The sequence below is a fragment of the Hyla sarda genome, unplaced genomic scaffold, assembly GCF_029499605.1.
Source record: "Hyla sarda isolate aHylSar1 unplaced genomic scaffold, aHylSar1.hap1 scaffold_2060, whole genome shotgun sequence".
In the NCBI taxonomy this organism is placed as follows: domain Eukaryota; kingdom Metazoa; phylum Chordata; class Amphibia; order Anura; family Hylidae; genus Hyla; species Hyla sarda.
This window is the reverse complement of record NW_026608724.1, coordinates 45,810-55,503: the sequence shown is the minus strand read 5'-3', so window position 1 is coordinate 55,503 and position 9,694 is coordinate 45,810. Positions and strand designations below refer to the sequence as shown.

Here is a 9,694-nt window from a genome sequence, read left to right as displayed (position 1 = left end):
GCTGGAAGCATTTGTCTTTGCCTTTGCAATACCACAGAAGCAATGCATGGTCAATGTACAGCAATGACACACCTGTGTGAACAGCCAGGAGACCCCCCCCATGTTATGTTACATAGTTACATAGTTAGTACGGTCGAAAAAAGACATATGTCCATCAAGTTCAACCAGGGAATTAAGGGGTAGGGGTGTGGCGCGATATTGGGGAAGGGATGAGATTTTATATTTCTTCATAAGCATTAATCTTATTTTGTCAATTAGGAACATTCAGCACCCACCCGCTATCAAGGCAGCTGCCTATCATGTCATGCCCTACCTGCACAGGTGTGCTGGCTACTCAAATGATCCAATTAAGGAGGCCATTTAGTCAGCAGCAGCAGAAGTCCTGTGCCTGGACGCTCCAACAGGGGCCAGACACAAGCAGAAGCAGAAGCAGCAGAAGCAGCAGCAGCACCACCTTTTGTTTTTTGGCTGCAGCAGCAGCAAGGCCCACAGGGCTGGCTAGCTGGCTAGCCAGCAAGCAGGTAGCAATGAAAGTAGGAATCTTTCTTTTTAACCCTGTAAGGGGGTGGTGCACTGTACCCGAAGATACTGCCATATCGGGTCAATGCATAGGGCGACGGAAGCAAGCTTCGAAATCGGCCCCCGTTCTCAAAAATCCATTTAATATATGGTCCCCAGATAGGGGACGTATCAGATATTAAACTGATAAGAACAGATACTACACTTGATCTTAGCCAAAAGGCCGAGAAGCGATAACCGTGAAAGGGGCGGGCCCAACAAGGTCCCCTTCATGGGCACTATCACTGCTTGCTGTCAGGGAGGCTGCCAGACAATTTTCCATGCACACTCTGGGCTGGGGGGCAGTCAACCACCAGTACACACAGCAGAACCTAAACCCATACCATTATTGCTAAGCAGCAAGACAGGGGCCCATTGCACTCCCACGGGGCCTTTTTAAATGCAATCCATAACCCGGATTTGCCAGGAACCCTTCTTACTCCTCCTACTTGCATGTGACACTGGGCTTAGGATCTGCATAGGAAACACACACACAAGCACACACCTACCTTTGTTGCCTGCAGATGCCTCCTTGGCTGTCCCCAAACGGTATCAAACCAACACCCACGGGAAGCTGTAAGCATAGAGGACATGCCTGCACCCCATTGGACTTACCTGTGTGGGTTAAATCCGGGTTATTTGACAACCTATGGCGGTGATGGTTCTGCTCAGGCAGAGCAGTGCTGATGCTCCTCATAAAGCTGTCGCTGCTGTGAAGGTTCTAGGTGACATCACAAATCCCTATGGTTACATACACAACAAAGCTGGGTTGTTGTTGTTTACACTCTGCAAGGCCTGTGGAAGTGAGTGACATCATAGCACTGTAGTTCTGAGGGTTCAAGATGGATGCAACAATCTCCTGTTGCTTCTATGAAGGCCGTAATAGACGACATCACCAAACAGCTCCATAGTCACATACACAGCAAAGGAGAGATGTTGTTTACACCTAGTGATGTCAGTGGTATTGAGTGACATCACAGCACAGTGCTAAGGCTCCTGGGCCTGGACACAGCAGCGGCTGCAATATCTCAACGGAGAATACGTTTATATCTATGTGTGTGTGTGCGCATATATATATATATATATATATATATATATATATATATATATTTCTCCGCCGAAATCACTTTTAAACCCATTTCCACCTTTTTTTCCCTTCTCTTCCTCTTACTTTTTTTTCACGTTTTTTTACGTTTTTCTCCTTTTCGCCTCTTTTCTGGGCGTATTATTCTTCTTTTTCTTCTTTTTTTTCGTCTAATGCATACCCCATCAGTGCAGCAATGCTTATTCAATACCGCCAGCAGATGGAGACACTGGGGGATAATTTTCTAAGGATTTATACTGATTTTTCCTGTCTGAATTTGTCGCACAGAAAGTTGCAGGCCAAATATGTGTGACATTTCTGCGACTTTAGCTTCTAGAGCATTTTTACAACATTATACATAGGTGCTGAATACATAAAAAGCGACTGTTCAGCGACAGACAAGTCGCATCGGCTGAAAGTAGGCCAGAATGTCAGTCCATGTTGGAGCAGGTTTAGATACAGTCTAAAGCATAGATCTCAAAGTCTGTGCACAGAATTTAGCAAGGGCCTCGCACCTTCTGATGCATCAGGTAGGTGCACAATAGCATAGCCTAACCCTCTGTACTTTGGTCTATATTGATGCGGGACATAGACAGCCAGCTGATGACCAATCCATTAGTGCAATGGATGGCTGGAAGCATTTGTCTTTGCCTTTGCAATACCACAGAAGCAATGCATGGTCAATGTACAGCAATGACACACCTGTGTGAACAGCCAGGAGACCCCCCCCATGTTATGTTACATAGTTACATAGTTAGTACGGTCGAAAAAAGACATATGTCCATCAAGTTCAACCAGGGAATTAAGGGGTAGGGGTGTGGCGCGATATTGGGGAAGGGATGAGATTTTATATTTCTTCATAAGCATTAATCTTATTTTGTCAATTAGGAACATTCAGCACCCACCCGCTATCAAGGCAGCTGCCTATCATGTCATGCCCTACCTGCACAGGTGTGCTGGCTACTCAAATGATCCAATTAAGGAGGCCATTTAGTCAGCAGCAGCAGAAGTCCTGTGCCTGGACGCTCCAACAGGGGCCAGACACAAGCAGAAGCAGAAGCAGCAGAAGCAGCAGCAGCACCACCTTTTGTTTTTTGGCTGCAGCAGCAGCAAGGCCCACAGGGCTGGCTAGCTGGCTAGCCAGCAAGCAGGTAGCAATGAAAGTAGGAATCTTTCTTTTTAACCCTGTAAGGGGGTGGTGCACTGTACCCGAAGATACTGCCATATCGGGTCAATGCATAGGGCGACGGAAGCAAGCTTCGAAATCGGCCCCCGTTCTCAAAAATCCATTTAATATATGGTCCCCAGATAGGGGACGTATCAGATATTAAACTGATAAGAACAGATACTACACTTGATCTTAGCCAAAAGGCCGAGAAGCGATAACCGTGAAAGGGGCGGGCCCAACAAGGTCCCCTTCATGGGCACTATCACTGCTTGCTGTCAGGGAGGCTGCCAGACAATTTTCCATGCACACTCTGGGCTGGGGGGCAGTCAACCACCAGTACACACAGCAGAACCTAAACCCATACCATTATTGCTAAGCAGCAAGACAGGGGCCCATTGCACTCCCACGGGGCCTTTTTAAATGCAATCCATAACCCGGATTTGCCAGGAACCCTTCTTACTCCTCCTACTTGCATGTGACACTGGGCTTAGGATCTGCATAGGAAACACACACACAAGCACACACCTACCTTTGTTGCCTGCAGATGCCTCCTTGGCTGTCCCCAAACGGTATCAAACCAACACCCACGGGAAGCTGTAAGCATAGAGGACATGCCTGCACCCCATTGGACTTACCTGTGTGGGTTAAATCCGGGTTATTTGACAACCTATGGCGGTGATGGTTCTGCTCAGGCAGAGCAGTGCTGATGCTCCTCATAAAGCTGTCGCTGCTGTGAAGGTTCTAGGTGACATCACAAATCCCTATGGTTACATACACAACAAAGCTGGGTTGTTGTTGTTTACACTCTGCAAGGCCTGTGGAAGTGAGTGACATCATAGCACTGTAGTTCTGAGGGTTCAAGATGGATGCAACAATCTCCTGTTGCTTCTATGAAGGCCGTAATAGACGACATCACCAAACAGCTCCATAGTCACATACACAGCAAAGGAGAGATGTTGTTTACACCTAGTGATGTCAGTGGTATTGAGTGACATCACAGCACAGTGCTAAGGCTCCTGGGCCTGGACACAGCAGCGGCTGCAATATCTCAACGGAGAATACGTTTATATCTATGTGTGTGTGTGCGCATATATATATATATATATATATATATATATATATATATATATATATATTTCTCCGCCGAAATCACTTTTAAACCCATTTCCACCTTTTTTTCCCTTCTCTTCCTCTTACTTTTTTTTCACGTTTTTTTACGTTTTTCTCCTTTTCGCCTCTTTTCTGGGCGTATTATTCTTCTTTTTCTTCTTTTTTTTCGTCTAATGCATACCCCATCAGTGCAGCAATGCTTATTCAATACCGCCAGCAGATGGAGACACTGGGGGATAATTTTCTAAGGATTTATACTGATTTTTCCTGTCTGAATTTGTCGCACAGAAAGTTGCAGGCCAAATATGTGTGACATTTCTGCGACTTTAGCTTCTAGAGCATTTTTACAACATTATACATAGGTGCTGAATACATAAAAAGCGACTGTTCAGCGACAGACAAGTCGCATCGGCTGAAAGTAGGCCAGAATGTCAGTCCATGTTGGAGCAGGTTTAGATACAGTCTAAAGCATAGATCTCAAAGTCTGTGCACAGAATTTAGCAAGGGCCTCGCACCTTCTGATGCATCAGGTAGGTGCACAATAGCATAGCCTAACCCTCTGTACTTTGGTCTATATTGATGCGGGACATAGACAGCCAGCTGATGACCAATCCATTAGTGCAATGGATGGCTGGAAGCATTTGTCTTTGCCTTTGCAATACCACAGAAGCAATGCATGGTCAATGTACAGCAATGACACACCTGTGTGAACAGCCAGGAGACCCCCCCCATGTTATGTTACATAGTTACATAGTTAGTACGGTCGAAAAAAGACATATGTCCATCAAGTTCAACCAGGGAATTAAGGGGTAGGGGTGTGGCGCGATATTGGGGAAGGGATGAGATTTTATATTTCTTCATAAGCATTAATCTTATTTTGTCAATTAGGAACATTCAGCACCCACCCGCTATCAAGGCAGCTGCCTATCATGTCATGCCCTACCTGCACAGGTGTGCTGGCTACTCAAATGATCCAATTAAGGAGGCCATTTAGTCAGCAGCAGCAGAAGTCCTGTGCCTGGACGCTCCAACAGGGGCCAGACACAAGCAGAAGCAGAAGCAGCAGAAGCAGCAGCAGCACCACCTTTTGTTTTTTGGCTGCAGCAGCAGCAAGGCCCACAGGGCTGGCTAGCTGGCTAGCCAGCAAGCAGGTAGCAATGAAAGTAGGAATCTTTCTTTTTAACCCTGTAAGGGGGTGGTGCACTGTACCCGAAGATACTGCCATATCGGGTCAATGCATAGGGCGACGGAAGCAAGCTTCGAAATCGGCCCCCGTTCTCAAAAATCCATTTAATATATGGTCCCCAGATAGGGGACGTATCAGATATTAAACTGATAAGAACAGATTTTTTTTTTTTTTTTTTTTTTTTAAACCTTCAGGTTTGAATTAAAACGTAATCGTTCAGGTTTACTTCACGTTTGCCTCTCAGATTTACTGAACTTAGTCACAATTCATCAAACTCATCATTAGGTTACTTTATCAACATATAACAAAATTCACCCAAAAACAAAGTACATAGCATAACAACACACCACCCTCAAACCCTCACCACGTGTCTCCATTTTAAAAACTTCCAAATCCCCTCTGCATCATCCTCTCCAAATCTCTTCTTATCCCACAAATATACAGTATGCAATCTATCTAATATCATTCTCATACACTCTTCAACCGACACATCCTTCTTCTTAAATATATACAAATTCCTAACATCCCACAATACCTCCTTAATTATCGCTAACAACACATACAACATTCTCTCCTTCCTCCCACCTACCACCCCCAGACCAACCATAATCACTTCAAAAGACCACTTTCTTACCCCCATCAATTCTTTGGCCAACGGACCAATTCCCTTCCACACTTCTTGCGCTCTATCACAATTCCAAAACAAATGCATAATACTCTCATTCCCTCCACAACCCTCTCTCGGACATCTCTCACTCCTTCCAATCCCCCGACTCTTCTGTACCTCTCTCACTGGCAATGCACCATGCAAACTCTGCCATACAATCTCTCTCTGTCTATTAGTCATACCATCTGTCTGCAAACTCTTCCACACTTTACTCACATTCTGTCCTCTCACCATATTAATATTACACTGAACTTCCTTCTCCCTAATACACTTCACCATACTCTTCTTCTCCTTTAACACATCCTGTCTCACACCTATCAAACCAAACTTTCTCATGAACACCTCAACAAACCCATACCAACCAGGACTCACCAAAGCATACGGCTTTCTCAGATCTCTCTCCATCCACCCTAATCTGCATAACACACCCCCTCCTAGAAACCTCATCATACATGCAAATTTCCACTGCTCTCCCATACTTCTCCTCACAGCAAACAATAGATTAATCCCCAGATACACTTCAACATTAGGAAAATTCATTCCTCCATTCCTACACTCTTTCATCACATTCTCTCTTCTCACCTTCTCCACTTTCGACCCCCAGAAAAATACAAACAAAATCCTATTCAACTTTCTCAGTGTCATATAACCTGGTGGAAACACCAAAGCCACATACAACAGGATCGGCAATATCACACTCTTGATCACCACAATCTTACCAATCATTGACAACTCTCTCATACTCCAAAAATCCAACTTCCTCTTTATTCTAACACCAACCTCTTCCCAACTTTCTCTTCCATCCAGCCTCTCATCAAATTTAACTCCCAACACCTTAATCGCTCCGTCTACACATTTCACCCCTACATCCTCTACTTCATACATCCTTCCAAAAACCTTATACTCACTCTTATCCCAATTAACTCTAAAACCAGAAGCACCACAAAAATACCCAGCCAACAACTTTGCTCTCTGCAAAGCTCCAACATACTCACAGATCACACAAACATCATCCATATATGCCAACACTTTCAAGTCTCTCCCACCACTCCCAGGAATCCTCACACCTCTCATACACTTATCCCTTCTCAACAACTCCAACAAAGGCTCTATCGCACATATAAAGACCAAGGGTGACAGGGGACACCCCTGTCTCACTCCAGAACACACATTCACTTTCTTACTAACCCAGCCATTAATTAATACTTTACTATACACTCCATCATACAATACTCTAATCATTTTAACAAAACCTTCCGGAAAACCCATTCTATCCAACACTTTAAATAAAAACTCATGTGACAACCTATCAAAAGCTTTCTCAAAATCCAAAGACAACACTCCAACACACTGATCTCTACCCAAGCAATCCCATAATACATCACGCAACAAACCCAAATTCTCACTTATCCTTCTTTTTGGCACACCACATACTTGTTCTTCTCCAATCACCTGATCAATCACATCCCTCATTCTATTTGCCAACACCTTTGCAAGAATTTTATAATCAACATTCAATAACGTAATCGGTCTCCAATTCCTCACATCCTTTCTATCCCCTTTTTTAAAGATCAATACCACCACTCCACTCTTCATACTTTCCTCCAATCTACCATTCTTGCACACAAAATCATAAATCTCCACCAAATCCACTTTAACCGTCTCCCACATTCTAGCATAAAATTCCACCGGCAACCCATCCTCACCTGGTGTCTTATTTCTAGCCATACTTTTAATCACCAACTCCAATTCTTTCACTCCCACACCTTTCACCAGGCTATCTGCCTCCCTGTCATGCACTCTGCTCTCAATCTTCCCAATCACCTCAGACTGCAGACCCATATCACACTCCTTCTCAGCATATAAATCCTTATAAAAATCCTCAACCACACTCAACACTCTTTTACCTTTAACCATCACACCATCCTTATCATACACCTCTATCAACTCCTCTCTTTTACCAGACACCCTTTTAAAGAAAAACCTTGAGCATCTCTCACCCTTCTCCAACTTATTCAACTTAGCCTGATACACAATCTCTCTTCCTCTCTCCAACATCCACTTCTCTACTTCCTTCTTAATCTCTTCAATCTCACTCTCCACACAACCACCACTCTTCCTCCATTTTTTCAAAAAGATCAATCTCTTCTGCAGCCACTCATACCTTCTTCTCTTTCCCGCAGCTCTCTTATACCCCTCTCTTTTAAAGAAAACATGCGTTCTCTCCTTCACCCAACTCCACCACTGCAATACATCCACAAAATCAGCTTTCCTCCTCTTCCAAACCTCATACTTCTTCACATACCTCTCATACACCCCTCCCTCCTCCATCAAACTAACATTCAATTTCCATAAACCCCGCCCACTCAAACATTCCACATTAAACCCCAAATCACATCTTACACACTCATGATCTGAATACAATACCTTCATTTGCATATACTCCCTACCCACCACTCCTTTTGACACAAAACACATATCCAATCTTGAAGCACACTTTCCCCTATCTGAAAAATAAGTCGGACACACATCAACATTACACAATTTAGCCACATCTTGCAACCTCAAATCATTCACCACATTCCTCAACATCCTACCAGATACATCGATCTTACTCCCTTCAATCTCACAATTGAAATCCCCCACACATACCATAGGCTCTCTCCCCGGCAAAAACAACTTTAACTTCTCAAACAACTCCACCCTCTCATTCTTCTTAACAGACGCATACACATTAAATATTCGAACCTTAACTCCACCCACCTCCACCTTAACCATCAAACACCTTCCCTCTTCAATCACTGTATGGCTCTCTACCTTGAACATCTTATCCTTAAATAACACACCAACCCCATCATTCCTATTTACAGAAGACATAGACCACACAGAATCCCCATATCCCCACTCCCCCTTCCCTACCTCTTCCACCAACCCACACTCTTGTACACAAATAACATCAGCCCCCATACCTGCCAACTCCTGCAAAATTGCAGCCCTCCTAACCCTACTCCTAAACACCCTAACATTAGATGAAATGATTTTAAAAGACATACTACTATCCCCATATGAAAAAAACAAACAAAGGAAAAAACAACAACAAAACAATCACCTATATACAAAAGAAAACACCAATCAATGCGATGTTCTACGGGTTAAGGTACCAAGCGGTACTTGTCCATCACCTTCCTGATCCACCTCGGATCTAAATAATGGTTCGAAAGGGTTTCTCGAACTAAACGAAGTCTCCTCACTCCTCTCAGCCCATTCTTTCTTTCTCGCTTTTTTTGGATACCTGTGACACAAATCATCCGCCACTTTCTTCCCTCTATGCCTTCCTGAAGACACAGCACTCTCTGAATCGGTAGTAAAATCTTCAATCACAGGCTCATTCTCCATCTCTTCCTCCAACTCCTTCTGCACCACAGCCACAGTCTTGCTCTCCATAAGCTTAAGTCCAGGTTTTCCCGCCAAAACGGATTTTCCCTCCAAAATGGGCTTTCCCTCCAAAATTGGATTTCCCTCCAAAACTGGAGTCCCCTCCAAAACTGGAGTCCCCTCCATCACAGCACTTGTCTCCATTTTATCTCTCTCTTCCAGGTATCTCTTTCCCTCCTCCTGCTTCCTTTCTACCTCTTTCTGTCTTTCGATCTTCTCCTCCTCCCTCCTTTTTCTCTCTTCCGGGCACTCTCTCATCACATGTCCAGCCTCTCCACATACATGGCATTTTTTTGGCTCAGGACACGCATTGGCCTCATGTCCCTCTTTCTGGCAATTCCTGCACACTCTCACAGCCGCACAATTCTCCTTCACATGCCCAAACATATGGCACTTTCTGCAGAACATGGGCTGCCCAGGGTAGGTAAGATAACCTCTCTGCCCCGCAATAGAAAAACTCGCCGGGGGATGCTGCACTCCGTAAAT

General features: G+C 44.3%; 2 non-coding genes and 1 pseudogene across 2 annotated transcripts; all 3 read right to left on the bottom strand.

The window, feature by feature from the left end:
• Positions 1 to 563: 563 nt before the first annotated feature.
• LOC130318602 (U2 spliceosomal RNA) lies at positions 564 to 754 on the bottom strand. The gene has a single exon (XR_008865096.1). It is a non-coding gene; the product is annotated as a U2 spliceosomal RNA (small nuclear RNA).
• Positions 755 to 2,835: 2,081 nt separating this feature from the next.
• Positions 2,836 to 3,026, bottom strand: LOC130318601 (U2 spliceosomal RNA). Its single transcript, XR_008865095.1, has one exon. It is a non-coding gene; the product is annotated as a U2 spliceosomal RNA (small nuclear RNA).
• Positions 3,027 to 5,113: 2,087 nt separating this feature from the next.
• LOC130318605 (U2 spliceosomal RNA) lies at positions 5,114 to 5,319 on the bottom strand (annotated as a pseudogene).
• Between the last annotated feature and the right edge of the window lie 4,375 nt (positions 5,320 to 9,694).